The sequence below is a fragment of the Octopus bimaculoides genome, chromosome 3, assembly GCF_046866305.1.
Source record: "Octopus bimaculoides isolate indiv1 chromosome 3, ASM4686630v1, whole genome shotgun sequence".
Taxonomy (NCBI): Eukaryota; Metazoa; Mollusca; class Cephalopoda; order Octopoda; family Octopodidae; genus Octopus; species Octopus bimaculoides.
In genome coordinates, this window is record NC_142930.1 from 52,181,269 (window position 1) to 52,199,157 (window position 17,889).

General features: G+C 33.1%; 1 protein-coding gene across 6 annotated transcripts in view; it reads right to left on the minus strand.

Annotated features, from left to right (window-relative positions):
- LOC106881053 (protein O-mannosyl-transferase TMTC4) overlaps positions 1–15,167 on the minus strand; it is a 297,366-nt gene extending 282,199 nt beyond the window's left edge. For 3 of the 6 annotated variants that reach the window (XM_089348979.1, XM_089348976.1, XM_089348980.1), the window contains exon 1: positions 14,847–15,166. The gene's annotated coding sequence lies outside the window, so the exon portion shown is untranslated. Of the gene's footprint in view, positions 1–14,846 lie in introns of all 6 variants that reach the window. The other 3 variants (XR_016241033.1, XM_089348977.1, XM_052966480.2) reach the window with 2 other exon arrangements.
- Between the last annotated feature and the right edge of the window lie 2,722 nt (positions 15,168–17,889).

Consider the following 17,889-nt stretch of genomic DNA (forward strand, 5'->3'; position numbering starts at 1 on the left):
TCATGACTGTAAATACAGCTTAAAATATATATTTGTAAATGAATGTATGTATATATATATATATATATATATATATATATATATATATAAATGAGAATGTGTGTCTGTCTGTCTGTCTGTCTGTCTGTCTGTGTGAATCCCTAAAACTCGAGAACTACGCAACCAATTTCATTCAAATTTTACACATGCCTTACTTAGGGTTCCAGCTGTGTTTTAGTAAAAAAAAATTATTAACTTCTTGCAGAGTTCGAGCACACGGCAACATAATATCTCCTCCACTATTTAAGTATTACGTGTCAAAAGTGAAACAAAAACACTCATGTCAAATACTTTCACTTTAAAAATGAAACTATTCCACTAACTGAAACAATCAAATTTCGATACTGTAGTGACAGATACTTTCACAGAGAGAGAAAGAGAGAAAGAGAGAGACAGAAAGAGAGAGAGAGAGAGAGATGTATATGTATACATATACATGTATATGTACACCATTTCGATACTGTAATGACAGATACTTTCAGAGAGAGAGAGAAAGAGAGAAAGAGAGAGAGAAAGAGAGAAAGAGAGAGAGAAAGAGAGAGAGAGAAAGAGAGAGAGAGAGAGAGAGAGAGAGATGTATATGTATACATATAGATGTACACGTATATGTATATATATATAGATCTATACATACATGTATATGTATACATATGTGTAGATGTATATATATATATAGATGTACATGTAATATGTACACATATATACATATATACATGCATACAGATATCTATACATATATACACCCATCACACACACATACACATGCACACAAAAACACACATTAGTCATTTGTTTTCTTATCCAAAACTACGTCAAAAGTACTGAATGGATCTTTATGAAATTTGGAAATTATATTCTTTGCATAACGGCCATAACTCCCATGAAAATTCATATATTTTTGATGTTGATGAAATTTTAACCCGAACATAACACATGAGCATTATTTAGAAAATGATGTCACACGTTATCGAGGCTACCATTCTTTCTGGATGTGCAAAAGGGGATGACGTCTTTATTCCAAGAATTCCTCTTACTCCATCAGGAGCAGACATTCCTTTTACATTCAGAAGACTACAATTCCCCCTTCGTGTGACTTTTGCCATGTCCATAAACAAATATTAGGGTCAAACACTGTCTGTAGCTGGTCTTCTCTTGGAAGAGCCCTGCTTCTCACATGGACAACTGTATGTTGGCTGCTCAAGAGTCGGCAGCAACAAAAAACCTATTTGTATATGCTCCACAAGGGAAAACAAGGAACATAGTTTACAATGAGGTGTTATAATCACAACAGCAAGAAAGTATGTACATGATCACGTTCTTTTACGAAACTTCATTGACTTTCATATATTTATATTGATATACATATATATACGTGTGTTTGGGTGCGTGTGTGTATATACATCTCTATATATAAAGATGATGCGTAGTCTAGACGGCGTTTTTAGATTTCATTATTCTCTTTAACCCGGGCAACGCCGGGTATTTCTGCTAGTATATATATATATATATATATATATATATATATATACATCCGTATAGAGAGAGGGTAGAGTGAAAAAGCAAAATAGACAGCTAGTTAAACAACTACATATTTATAGACAGACAGACAGACAGACAGACAGACAGACAGGCAGGCAGACAAACAGACAGGTAGGTAGGTAGATAGATAGATAGATAGATAGATAGATAGATAGATAGATAGATAGATAGATAGATAGATAGATAGATAGGAATGGCCAAATAGAACATTAACAAAAATAAAAAACCTGAAAATTCAGAAAAAATTGTATTACACGTGTATAAGGGATGACCACTAGGCGGACATCTAATATGCTAGAAAGAGGTCATCAACGACCCAACCACAAAGAAAAATAATGTTCTCCAGAAAAATTTCGCAAAACGTTAATGTTCGAAACTGCAGTACACAGCTAATTCTTTATTCTGTATATTTCTCATTTTGTCCTGTGCTGGTGTTTTGCGAAATTTTTCTGGAGAACATTATTTTTCTTTGTGGTTGGGTCGTTGATGACCTCTTTCCAGCATATTTGATGTCCATCTAGTGGTCATCTCTTATACACGTGTAATACAATTTTTTCTGAATTTTCAGATTTTTTATATGCTAGGCCACTTGGTTTCAAATTGAATTAATTTTCAATTTATCATCCTATCTATATAAATAATAATTTAAATAGTTATGTTCTCCAGCCGGCAACACATACTGCAGTGAATTATTCTCTGCAGAATTGTTTCCGGAATTTTGCGCGCCGGAGCTGAGGTATTTTAAAAAATAGCCCCAATGTAATCGGTAGAACTGTATGCAAGTCTTATTTCATGAAGTCAATTCGTGCATAGTTCTGCAAATTATATTGATTCTAGAACGGCTGTGCTGACGGGAACACGGATGTTGGTACGTAAGTAAAACGTTAACGTTCGAAACTGCACTACACAGCTAATTCTTTATTCTGTATATTTCTCATTTTGTCCTGTTCTGGTGTTTTGCGAAATTTTTCTAGCGAACATTATTTTTCTTTATGGTTGGGTCGTTGATGACCTCTTTCTAGCATATTGGATGTCCACCTAGTGGCCATCCTTTATACACGTATATATATATATATATATATATGTGTGTGTGTGTGTGTGTGTGTGTGTGTGTGTGTGTGTGTATGTATATATATATATATATATATATATATATATATATATACATATATATGTATATACACATATATATGTATATATATGTATATATATATATGTATATGTATATATATATATATATATATGTATATATACATATGTATATATATACATGTATATATATATAATTGTGTATATATATATGTATGTATATATATGCATATATATATATATATGTATGTGTATATATATATATATATATATATACATATATATATATATATATATATACATATATATATATATATATATATATATATATATATATATATATATATATATATATATATATATATATATATATATATATATATATATATATATATATATACATACATATAGATGTACACGATGAGTTTCAGTTTCCGTCAACCAAATCCTCTCACTAGGCTTGCGTCGGGCCGCCAACGAAAACCTTGCCCAATGTGCCACACGGTGTGACAGAACGCGAAACCATGAAGTTGGGAAGTAAGGTTCTTACTACGTAGCCATGCTCTACTTACACACATACATACATACATACATACATACATACATACATACATACATACATACATATATATATATATATATATACCAGATTAAGCACATGAATGTGAAACAAGGTGGAAAAATAGTAATCGAATTTCGGAAAGTAGAGTAATATGATTTATTAATAAAGCTGCAAAGACATCACAAAAGCTGCTACTCAGAGTTTCACATTCCTGTTTGTCCGACAGTTTTAGTTGAAAATGAAACAAAAATTAGGTTACATGTATAAATATACAATCACTTTGATATATAGACATTTGAAAATGGTTTAGTTTCATTGGTCCTTTCAACTAAAGGACTTTTCAATAACCAGTTATATGAAATTACAATTACAGTTTAAAATCATATTAACATAGAAATCGAAGAAAACCTTAAATCAAAAATTAGCTTTAGTAGAAGGGAAAAACCTGTACACCCAGGGTAAATTAATTAATGGTAAAATAAATTTAAATTAATTAAAAAGATATGTCCGTTTAAAATAAAAACATTTACAAAGAACTAACATCATGAAAATACATATACATTTGGTGATACATACACATACCAAAAAACCTTTATATATATAGATGGGCTGAGGATAATAATATGCAGTTTAATGCTGAAAAATTCCAAGCCCTGCGCTACCAACGCCCAAAACTGAATATGAAACTTACAGAGTACACTGGTCCGCAGGGAATTTCAATCCCAGAGCCTAAATCAGTGAGAGACCTGGGTATCGACATGAGTGATGATGCCTCTTTCCAAGTGCACATTACCAGGATGGCAACAAAGTGCAGACGATTGGCTGGATGGATCCTGAGAACATTCAGAACCAGAAATAAGGAAACCATGATGATCCTCTGGAGGACATTCGTCCTCAGCCGCCTGGATTACTGCTCACAGCTGTGGTCACCCAGCAGTGTGAAATTAACAGCAGACCTTGAAGCAATCCAGAGAAGATTCACAAAGAAGATTGTCTCTTTGCAACAGCTCAGCTACTGGGAAAGGCTGAAACAGCTAAGACTCTACTCCCTGGAGAGAAGGCGGGAGAGGTATGCAGTAATATACATCTGGAAGATCCTGGAAGGAATTGTGCCAAATTTTGGCATTGAAAGCTACACCAATGCTAGAACGGGACGACACTGCATAGTGCCAAAGATCCCAGCAATGCCATCGCGCTTCAGGACCAGTTACTACAACAGTTTGGGTTTCAGGGGCCCACAGCTTTTTAATATTCTCCCAAAGAGCCTGAGGAACCTGCACAAAGTAGATGTAGGGGTTTTTTAATCAAAGCTGGACCTCTTCCTGTCGAGAGTCCCAGATGAACCTACCTCGCGACAGGAGGTGCAAATGAGGGTTGCTAAATCAAACTCCATTCTTCACCAAGTGCCACAAATTGTAAGAGGCTCCCTGTAATAACAGTGTCGCAACACGGCGGTGCATCAGCATGGTCGCAGCTCTAAGCTGAAACTATAATATATATATATATATATATATATACAAAACATACAAACGTTGGTATATGCCTACATACATATACAAACAAATACAGGCAGAACATATATATATATATACACTAATGCATATATAGGAATCCACGTACAAATATATACACACATAATACTTCTCCATGTATATTACTAAGCTAGAGAAAGAAAACGAAAAGAATATCAGATAATAAGTGGTAGGAGAAAGAAAAAGGAAATAGGTGGCGGAAAAAAGAAAAAAAGAAAGAGAAAGAGAAAATTAGAAAGAGAAAAATGGAGAGAGAGAGAGAGAGAAATGATTTGGATGTTGGCGTTCTCAAAAAGTATCTAACAGATGTTAGATACTGCAGTAAATTTGCAAGCGCACACATAAAAAGACATGCATATCTACATAAATACATTCATACATGCAATAGGAACACACATGTACACAAGCATATACATATAGAAATAAACATATACGTAGATATATATCTACATTCATATATTCAAATCAAGATACATATATACATATATACACCATAACGTATATACGCATACAAATATATTTTTTAAAAAGTGTCTGATGTATAGAACATTAAAATAAGAAAATTGTATGATAAATTAACATAATATAATTAAATGTGATATAAATATATAAGTTTAAATATATATATATATAAAACCTCGGCAAAATTTAAATTTAAATTTTCAAAACATTTGAAGGCTTTCTTAAAAGTTGGATGTAAAATATGAAGGTGAAATATGTACGAGGATTGTAATACTAAAGAATGTCTATATTTTAGGTGTAACAGCCAAATTGAAATGCGAAATTTGAAATTTTTCGAAAGTCAAAATGTTTTATCAACATGGTATTTTTTTAATTGACATTTTAAATGTTGTAGCGTACCTGCAGAAATTTAAAAGTTCTCGTCTTTGGTTCAATACATGTATATCCTGGAACAGAATGAAGAGTTTTCCTGAGAGGCAAAGATTGAATTTCATATATATATATATATATATATATATATACAATTGCAGCGTGGAAGGTGTTTATAAGCCATTTAAAATAACACTCAAAAACCGTTAGATTCACTTCAACATATATATTTAATTTGTCAAAATATTTTCATCGCTTTGAGACCGCGACCTGTTCACTGACAAAATTCTGTGCGCTTTTTGTGTTGTTTTAAATGGCTTATAAACACCTTCCACGCTGCAATTGTTTTCGTTCCAGTACATGATCTTAGATCAGGTCACTTGCTACGCAAGTACATCTCCGCAATATATATATATATATATATATATATATATATATATACGGTTTAGATATAGATTCAAGGCTTGAATATGGTACTTATGCGAAGGCACCCGAATATCACATCCCAAAAGGATGGGTGATTAAAATCAAACAATAAGCAACACGAATTTCAAAAGTGATTGCAGTACGCACGTTTCATGCTACTTCAATTTATTTAAGTAATGTGAGCATTACCTTAAATGCAATATGAAGAGCAATCTTCAGCTGCACGAAAAATGTAGAAAAAAAGACATATTACAAAGGTGGCAACATATTAAAACCATGTGGGAGAGAGCAGAGGAAGAATATATAAGTCCATCTTGACATAGCAGGGTCTATCAGGCTAGATAGACCTTGCTATGTCAAGATGGACTTATATATTCTTCCTCTGCTCTCTCCCACATGGTTTTAATATGTTGCCACATTTGTAATATGTCTTTTTTTCTACATTTTTTCGTGCAGCTGAAGATTGCTCTTCATATTGCATTTAAGGTAATGCTCACATTACTTAAATAAATTGAAGTAGCATGAAACGTGCGTACTGCAATCACTTTTGAAATCCGTGTTGCTTATTGTTTGATATATATATATATATATATATATATATATATATATATATATATATATATATATATATATATATATATATATATATATATATATATATATATATATATATATATATATATATATATATATATATATATATATATATATATATATATATATATATATATATATATATATATATATATATATATATAGGCTCAGGAGTGGCTGTGTGATAAGTAGCTTGCTTACCAACCACATGATTCTGTGTTTCGTACCACTGCATGGTACCTTGCGCAAGTGTCTTCTACTATAGCCTCGGGCCGACCAAAACCTTGTGAGTGGATTTGGTAGACGGAAATTGAAAGAAGCCCGTCGTATATATGTATATGTACATGTGTGTGTGTGTGTGTGTGTGTGTGTGTGTGTGTGTGTGTGTGTGTGTGTGTTTCTGTGTTTGTGTGTCTGTGTTTGTCCCCCCCCCAACATCGCTTGACATGCGATGCAGGTGTGTTTACTTCCTCCATAACTTAGCGGTTCGGCAAAAAGAGACCGATAGAATAAGTACTAGGCTTACAGAGAATAAGTCTTGGGTCAATTTGCTCGACTAAAAAAAGGTGCTGCTCCAGCATGGCCGCAGTCAAATGACTGAAACAAGTAAAAGAATAAAAGAATATAAGTATTTCGATCCTTTCCCGGCGTCTTGATTGATAAAATATCTTGCTTTTAATGAACTGATTAATAATCATAAATTTAATACCTGTACTTATAAACATTAGGTCGTCAAGTATGAAATTTGTAGTAAGGTATACGGTAAACTTTGACAGCTGCTCATTTTGCGCAATTATTTTATTTTGACAATCTTTATTTTTTGTTAGAAAGCTGACACATCTATTTCTTTATTGTAACTCATTCTGCGCTTTATAAAACATTTATAAATCGTTTTTATTTTTTGCTATTTTTGTTTTAGAGATGGATAAGCTCGAAATTTGTACAGTTTTGAAAAATGAATTTTTTCTTGAAAATGCAGTATCGCAGACAGCTCAGGATATTAATGGAGTATTTCATTTTAATGTCACTACACAGCAAACAGTATCAAATTGATTTGCAAAATTTAGTTCTGGTAACTTTGAGCTTACAAATGAGCAACGCAGTCCACCAGAAACAAAGGTAGATAATATTTTCTACTCCAGGCACAAGGGCTGAAATTTTGGGGGAGGGGGTCCGGTCGATTAGATTGATGCCAGTACGCAACTGGTACTTAATTTATCGACCTCGAAAAGGTATATATATATATATATATATATATATATATATATATATATATATATATATATATATATATATATATATATATATATATATATATACATATATTTATACATATATATACATGTATATATATTCACACATATATATATATACACACACATATATATATATATACACATCTATATATACATACATATATATATATATATATATATATATATATATATATATATATATATATATTCCCGAGCGTCATACTAATACATCCTTTTGTTGTTTACACCACCTGTCCTCGTCTGTTGTTGTTTTTTCGTACATTCTCCCATATATATATATATATATATATATATATATATATATATATATATATATATATATATATATATATATATATATATGAGATAGATAGATAGATAGATAGATAGATAGATAGATAGATAGATAGATAGATAGATAGATAGATAGATAGATAGATAGATAGATACCAAACCGTAAGCGAGGAAGACATTGAAAATTACATACATAAAATTAAAAAGTTATTCGCGACATAAAATGTGGTCTATTTCTAGCATATTAAATGTCCACTTTACTGGTCAACTTCATATATATATAAAATATACTTTAATCCCATAAGGTCTCAGATATTTTTTCTAAATCTCTCGGATTCTTTCAATGTGCTAGCTTCCTGGTAATAAATCGATATTAATTAATATCTGATTTTTACCCTATGTTTTAATTAGATAGATAGATAAATACATTTCATTTATTAGCCACACAGGGCTCAACAAAGATGGGAGATAGATAGATAGATAGATAGATAGATAGATAGATAGATAGATAGATAGATAGATAGAGATCAAAACAGTTATACACACACACACATACACACACCTGTTAAGTAGTTAATTTTTTTTCAGTCCATAATATAATTAAAGAATGATGAGAGCTCAGGAGTGAGAAAGAAAGGTCGTGTAAAGCTTCCTGAGTAAAGCAACAATGAATGTCACATTCGACCTTAGTGTGATTTGTACTCTGAAATAAGAGAGATGTTATAAAGTATGTTAATGTTTTGTTAATTACAAGATTTAATTACAGTTTTAAATTACACACATTTTGAGGTGTAAGATGTAAGATGCTTTAACTCTCACATGTCTTCTACTTTTACTGACTTCTTCGTCATTTCGACCTTTTCTTTATATTTAGGAAGTTTCTACAGTTCTATATTTAAGAGATGAGGAATTATGTACATTATTTACATTATTTACATTTCACGGATATTTGTCCTCATCTTGTTTGTTGTTAACACAACGTTTTGGCTGATATACCCTCCAGCCTTCTTCAGGAATATTGGGGAAATTTCGAACCTGGGTTTCCAACCACTACGCCATATGCCCACAGACATAAGGCGTAGTGGTTAAGAACGCGGGCTACTAACCCCAAGATTCCGAGTTCGATTCCAAGCAGTGACTAATAATAATAATAATAATAATAATAATAATAATAATAATAATAATAATAATAATAATAATAATAATAATAATAATAGTAAGAAGAAGAAGAACATCGAAACATACATTAGGAATGAGAACCCAGGTTCGAAATTTCCCCAAGACAACCGATGAAGGCCGGAGGGTATATCAGCCAAAACGATGTGTTAACAACAAAGATGAGGACAAATATCCGTCAAATGTAAATAATGTAAATAATGTAGGAAATTTCTGTTCTTCAATATGAATAAACCTTTTGACTAGAACAAAGCATTTAAAGGGTCATAGACCCCAATGCAATTTATTGGAACGTTTCATTTTCACACTGAAACGGAGTCGTTTTTAAAGCATATGTATATAGTGAATTGATTAACACCAGTAATATCATAATAATAATAATAATAATAATAATAATAATAATAATAATAATAATAATAATAATAATAATAATAATAATAATAATAATAATAATAATAATAATAATAATAATAATAATAATAATAGTCATTTTATCGACTGTAGGAAGATAAAAAGCATACTCAACTTCACTTCGCAGAAATTCTCTAGTTTAACTCTTTAGTTCTACGAAATATAAAATACTGGGGTAAAATATTGGTATGTTTCATTACATAGCACCAATTATTTTTCTTACTGTTTGAAATATATATATACCAATGTTTGAAACGGAAGACATATGCACATGGATCATAATATAAGCCTACATACTTGTTTTCTGGTTGCATTCCATATCTTGATAATCTGTTGTAAAATTTTAGTTGGTAACTAGATAGAAGGAATATTAATGCCCAAGATCAAAATTGCAAGTGAAACGAAGGCAGAACCTTGTTTTGCCTTTCAGTGGAACTCTTTTATTTCAAATTCTAACTTGTGAATTTTGTGTACGTTCCATTCAAAATAAATTATATAGTGAATGTAATTCTTGCAATCGCCAAAAGAAACCAATATCTTAAAAGAGAAGTAGCTGCGAGTGCATTGAAGGAAGTAATTAGTCACTTTCATCCTTATTTGAGTTCTGATTTTATTTTACTTTATCTATAAACCATCACTATTTTGTATGTATGAAATCTATACCTCTAGGAGTTTCTCCTTTAACATTCTATTCTAATACAAAAGGAAAAATAAATTTAGCAACTGATTTGATCTGAGCTTGTGCTAGAACTAAAATAATTATTACCCTTATATAAGAAAGTAGGGAGACCTGCATTTACTACACTAAAATCTCCGACGCTATGTAATATGTGATTAATTTTGTTCTACATAATGTATTAAATTTTTCTATAGAATTTAGAGGCAACAATGAAAGCTACGACGTTTTCTATACGAAGATGCCTATGTAAGCAATGCAGTCGAAGATAGAAAAATAGGTAATAGTTGTATATGTATATTTCAGGAGTTATTGCTCTTTCTTCAGTATCACATTCAACCCACTAAATATCCACGAATACATTGCTTAAATAGCCTCTGAGCTTAGCTGTGTAGCACTATTGCATAAACTAATTTATACATCAAACATATTCCTGGCAACTGGTACGAACATATTAATTACTGATAAGGGCACAGTATTTTGATTTGCAATCATAACATACTACCACGTATATTAAAGGTTTATAAGTCAATACTGATCCTACTTTGTGTTAGCAGTGCATTGTTTTCATTTTTTTTTAATCTCTACAGGTTTTCTGCAGAATTTAGGGCCAACACTGAAAATTACGTTTGGTATACGTCTATTTAAACAATGAGATGGTTGTAGTGCTGAAGAAGAAGAAATAACTATTGAGATATGCATACACACCCTTTACCTATTTCCTGCCTTCTATTGCATTGCTTACATAGACGTATTCGTATACGAAACGTCCTAACTTTCACCACTGGCTCTAAATTCTATACAAAATCTATCGAGAGACACTTAGAAAATGAAAACAGTGCACTGCTAAAACAAAACAGAACACAGTATTGACTTATAAACCTTTAATATACTTGTCAGTATGTTATGGTTTCAAAACGAAATACAGTATCCCTTCCAGTGATTAAAATATATTAAATTACATGAATAGATTGCCATTCACATTACAAACATAAAAGTAAGCATATATTATTGACTGTTTAAAGAAGATACATATATATGAAGTATGCAACTGCTTAAACTATTTATTTTTATCTTAGCCTCATGTATTTAAGGGCAGATGAAATATTTATTAGACAGAGTGGGAGAATGTTTAGCAATTGACACAACTAACGGCTATTTGATGGTGTCCTCTCTACAAAAGCTATAGATTAGGTTCTTTTAGCAGAAAGGAAAATGGCAACGTTGCTACGTTCGTGCTTTTCATCAAAAGTATTAATGCTCTAAAGGAATTAAAATTGCTCTTGTTGCAGATTGAGTAGGATGGGAGGATACAACAAGAACTGTGAAATGAATAATTATGTACCTATAGATATCGGAAAGATTTCTTGATAGAACAGCCTGGTGTAATTCTTTGTAAGGTATTATTACTAACAATATGATATGATTGTAGTCTCTTCTAGACCAAGTAATTCATTTCTACTATTTTTGGCTGAACAATTTGCACAAATGATATGTTTATAATGATTACATGTTTGTGCTGTACATTAGCTCAATACTTCCATTAAATCAACGTTGCCTGAACAGATGCACAGTTGTCGAAGTAATCGCAGAGCAACGTGAGAGAAATCTCTTGCTCAAGAACATAACGCATAACACGGTCCAGAAATTGAATCCACAATCTCACGTTCGTGAGTGCAACACTTTTACCTCTAGGCTGTGCAACCTCATACAATATGATATACGGAGATGTAAGCAACACTAGAGGCATGAAAAAGATTTTTAATCGAATACGAGATTCATCGAATTAAATGTCACCCATCGTTTAAGCTGACAACGGAGCAATCGCTGATTTTATAGGAATCAAATAAAGTGCTATTGTTCATCACTACGAATGAAATTTTAGGCCACAAGTTTATCACAGTATCAAGACACGAACCCCCAACATCAAAGTCTTTTGTCTCACATCTGCGTAGTTCTAAATAGTTTACTCATTCTAAATGTAATTTAATAGTGGAGAAACTTGTCTTATATAGTCTGAGGCGACACATAACGTATTCTTAGATACACGATAGCTATAAAAAATGTGATTGGCGTGACTGAAATATCGTTAATCAACGGCCTGCTCCATCAGGCATAACCTGAGGTTAAAGAAAATCAATAAAGGGAAGTTATGAATCCAGACATTTTTAGAGGATTAGAAAATATCAATCATTACACTCTTCAAAAATAGATAATACATCGAAAACTGATCTCGGCCATTATTCCCGTATAAAGTTGCAATCTCTCAACAAATTCTACCAGAATGTAGAGGGAGAGAAATGAATAATGTGAGCTCAACATAAGACGAGATCATTAATTCCTTGCTTTAAATATTTAACCACACAACAACCACCTTACAATCACACTCAGCCTTTCACTCCTTATTTCCATGAATGTGATGCTCATTTGAAATAATGCCTAAATTTGAAATTCGGTGGTTCTTTTCTCGAAATAAATTCCACCACGTTACTAGGGTGAGCTGAAAAATGCATAGGTTGACTATGTATTAATTTTAACTCATTAATAACTGCATTGTTCCTTTCCCACTAAAATGACATCTGATTGTTCAAAGAAGACTTCAAAGTAACTAGCAGCGTGTTCTCTTGAAAACCGACAAAATTTGACATCGTGGTGTTATGAAGTACCTGCAGAAAAATGGTTTAGTCCCCCAACGACATTCAGGTTGACACGGTTGTTAAATTAGGGGATGCCGCTCCAGTTTCATCAACAGTTCAAAAGTAGGCTGCTGAATTTAGGTGGGGAAGAGAAAGTGATGAAGGTGACTCAAGGTCTGAATGTCCTGCAACTGCCACTACCGAGGAAAACAGTGATCATGTTTATTCCATGGCGATGAATGACAGGTGATTAACTATAAATAAGATAGCCACCTGGCTAAAAGTGCACCAAACTGACCACGTCACGGGAAAATCAGACATTATTTGAGCCAGATCAAGCTGGTTTCCTCGAATGTTTCCTTAGCCAGGATGAGTGTTGGGTTCATCACTTTGAGCCGGAGATAAAGAGACACTCCATGAAGGGGATACACACACCCCTCTTTACCTTCTCCATAGACGGCCAAAGTCGTTTCATCTGCGTAGAAGGTGATGGGCTCAGTTTTGGGAGATGAAAACAGCATTGTGCTTATTGACTATCTTCAAAAGGGCCAAGTCATCAATGAAATCCGATATGGCAATTTGTTGAGGCAGTTGCCAACTATCACCTATTCCCCAGCATGAAAAAACACTTGGCTGTGGACCCATAGCGCAGTGATAATGAGGTCATATCTGCTATTGGTAACTTTTTTGAACTACACGATGAAACGTTCTTCAACAATGGGATCCAAATACTGCAACACCGATGGGGAAAAGTGTATGGATTGCAAGGGAGACTGTATTGAAAAGTAAAACTCATGCGATCATATTCCATGAGTATATATATATATATATATATATATATATATATATATATATATATATATATGCATGCAATAACACACAGGTCTGTGTGTGCGTACGTGTATGTGCGTGCACGCGCGTGTGTGTTTAAAAAAGCAGGTAAATAAAAGTAGGCGTAAGAATCACGGAAGGTGTTGTGTACAAATAACGATACCAAGGTTTATTTTTACAGCTGTTTCGGATAAACGATGACTGGTGCCATATGTCATGTATATATCTGTTCCTGGTGAAGGAGTTAGGGATTAAGTTTCAAATTTGTGTTTGATCTTAAGTCTGCCTGATCAGAGGTGAGCTGATACCACATAACAACCATAAAAAAGACAGCGAAAATTCTTGCAAGGTGAACGAATTTGTATATTTTGTATATACGAAGCTGAAATGGATAAATATTCTGATTCAATATTGAGTAATGTTGAATATATTCGTGGATACATATTCACGCATGTTGCTGCACGTACTGAATCAGCATCTTCAATATTTTGAATATTGCTATATAAATTGAAGAGATATAACAAAGCTACATAGATATACCACAGTAAATACGCTACACAGGCTATTTATCAGCTGGATTAAAACTTATAGCAATAAATAAAAGTATACACAATTATATAGACCACATGCAAACATAAATACGTACTTGCATATATCTGTGTGCCTGTGAGTGTGTGCGTGTGTGAGTGTGTGTATGCACGTTCGTGTGTGTGAGTGTAATAAAATAGGTGAGATGACGTAGTTCTATGAACGTATCCTTATAAAGTGGTTGTACAAATGATTTTTGATATGTATATACGACATAAATATTATAGAACAAGAATCAAATCTCTCTATATGTGTGTGTGTGTGTGTGTGTGTTTGTGTGTGTGTGTGTGTGTGTGTGTGTGTGTGTGTGTGTGTGTGTGTGTGTGTGTGTATGCATGTATGCATGTATATAAAACTGTGACTCACCTTTTCAGGGTAAATCTGTTAACAAATTTTTTAAAGTGTGCCGTATTCTCCCCAGGTATATGATGGATAAAATAAAGATATCCTTTCCCTTGGCAGGTTGAATCAGCTATGAGTCAAGAGCGCTATTAACTTGCTTGAAAGCTGTATAATTAATATACCGTAAAGAGAAACATCGATCTATGCATACATAAATACATACACACACACAGAGACAGATGCATACATTCACTAATTAATAAGTACACTTTGCTGCCATCCTTGATAGGCAGATTGTTTTTCTTGGACACGTATTTTCTCGCCCTATTCTTTACACCCGCATGTACAGAATTTACACAATTTCTCATGCACACAAATACACACGCGTAGAAAAACCAGTAATATCACACAAATGACACATATAAGATCTATATAAATAACAATAACAAGACAAGCAAAATAACAGGTTCATTCAGACCAGTACTCACACGCACTGTATCTCTTTTATTTCCGAATGAATCGACCATCAGGAGGAATGTTCAGGAGAGATGTTCACACATACTTAAATTTTATATATATTGTCTTATATTGTAATATACAAAATAACATTTATAAACCCACAAGCATACATATATGGAGACCATTAAATGAATATAATGAATATTTTCACATAAACAAACAATAGCAAATCTAAAAAGATTGTTTGCATGGAAATAATATGCAGACATCAATAAAATTTTTAAGAGATTACACATGGCTAAATTATTTACCTGTTCTGGGCATGCTGTCTTCATAATAAAAGTAATGATTGATATATACCAAGCAATTGTTTGTTGTAGCAATTTATATGAATAATTGTTTTCAAAAATCGAAACCAGTTCAATATATAATCTTGTTATCGTTGGAATGCTCAAATCGATAATAGCCAACAACAAATTTTATAGTACAAGATCAATGAATATAAGTGTTATTGTTTCTAAAAAATACAGGTAAGCACATGTCTGGTGAGTATGATGATCGGACAGCCGCCAAACTTCCAACAGAAATACAACTAACATTCAATTAAACGCCAGTATTCGGTTATAAGAATGGAAGTAGGGTTTAGTGTAAAAATGCCTTGATTAACTGATATTCAAGAGCATCGACATAAGAGCTTTATACAAATATTAACGTTTAAATATAATTTTTGGCCAAATATCAATTTTTTATACATCGATTTACAATTGGCAGGTCACCTATTATTAGCGAAAACATAATATCGTATAACTAGGATTTATAAAGGAGGGGTTCAGTTAGTACACTGGTCCGAGGTTTGAAGAGTTATGACCAGCATGTAAAAGTATCATATTTTCCTCACTTAAAAAAAGCTCAAATCTCCCTTTCAATGCATTATTTCACAAACGTTAGCCAACTTGTAATTCATTACGTCTGTTTTTAACCTTCTCTTTTTGATAAAAATTTAAGTTGAAAGAAAATACAACATTGTCTGACTTCAATTTAAGTTCTCCAAATAAAGTAGTAACTAATATTTCCGAAACGGAAAGCTCAGTATAAAAACTATACTCCCTGAAGCTATAATCTATTTGCAGATAACTTAGTGCTACTTGGCTGATCAGAATGCTATCTCAACTATGCGCTGAATGGGTTTGCTGCCGACTTGTGCCAGGTAGGGATGAGATTTAGTGCCGCGAAGCCTGAAACATTTGTCCTCTCAAAAAAGTCTTTTTCAATGCACTCTGAATGTTAGTGAGACATCAGTGAAACAAGCGAAGTTTACGTATCTTGGATTCAAGGTATTCAAGAGTTGGTAAGCAGAAAGCTGAAGTGCATGCTAGAATTGAAGTTACTGGCACCATAGTACACCAGCTCTGTCCTCAGAAGAGAAGTGTGCCTATCCTCGCCGATGGTCATGAATGCTGGGTAATGACTGAAAGAGAACGATCGTGAATACAAACGGCTGAAATGAGGTTCCTCAAAATTTCTGAAGTAACATCAGAGTAACGACAGGGTGCATATCTCGAAGATCAGGGGGCCTCCAGATCGAACCGCTACCTATCCATATTGAGAGGTCACAGTTCTGGTACAACCGACATGGAATTAGAATGTCACAGGAAGGAAAGAACCGCAAGACAGACTTTTCAAGCTGAGCCATGAACGTGATGGCTGGATAATTTTTATATTCTCAGTTGGTCACGCTTGAAATCCAGCCAGAAAGTAATGATAATTGCTTTTGATAGGACCTTATGGAGGAGGTGCTTGAGGGTTCTCCCACCACGCCCTTCTCATGAATAGTGGGTGGAGATTATGGATGGGTGAATGGATGGATGGGTGGATGGATGGATAGTTATATGTAATTTTTAATGCTCTTTTGAGCTAGAAAGCTCAATACATCCAAATTACTAATGAAACTATGAACCCACTGCAACTCTCTCAACAGATATGTGGTATCAGCTCACCTCTAACCAAGCAGTCATGATCAAACACAAATTTGAAACTCTACCAGAAATACTTGTGCTTCTGGTGATGGTATTAAAGCCAGAAAAAAAAAAGAAATACCCTCTATACATTTTATAACAAGTCTACATAACAAAAATGGAAAGTGCAAAACTGCAGGACAAGCAAAGTATGTGCGTTATTCAACGAGTGTCTTCCAATCAGGCAGCACTCGTTGACAGAATGTATCAAGGAGAGCGCCAAATAGGATAAGAGGGGACGAAGGGAGAGAAACGGAAAGTTTATATGCAATGACTGTCACTGGTTGCTAGCAAGAAGTCCAAACATAGATGCATTTAAAGTTCAAAAGAGAACGGTTTGGAGAATAAGAACATAAATCCTGCGCGATTCTTTCTTCTTCAGTGTTTACTTGCTTTCACCAGTTCATTGTTTTACTGGGGTTTTTTTCTGGTAAGGTGTGAATAAGTACTTTTCGCTGAGACAGCATCTCATCGTCACTTCAATTTTGTGCCTGTAAAAAATGAGGTTAAACTATTTGGAAGACCTGGAGTAGATAAAAAAATTCTATACTCCAATGATGCAAGAATATGATTGACAATGATTGATAATGATT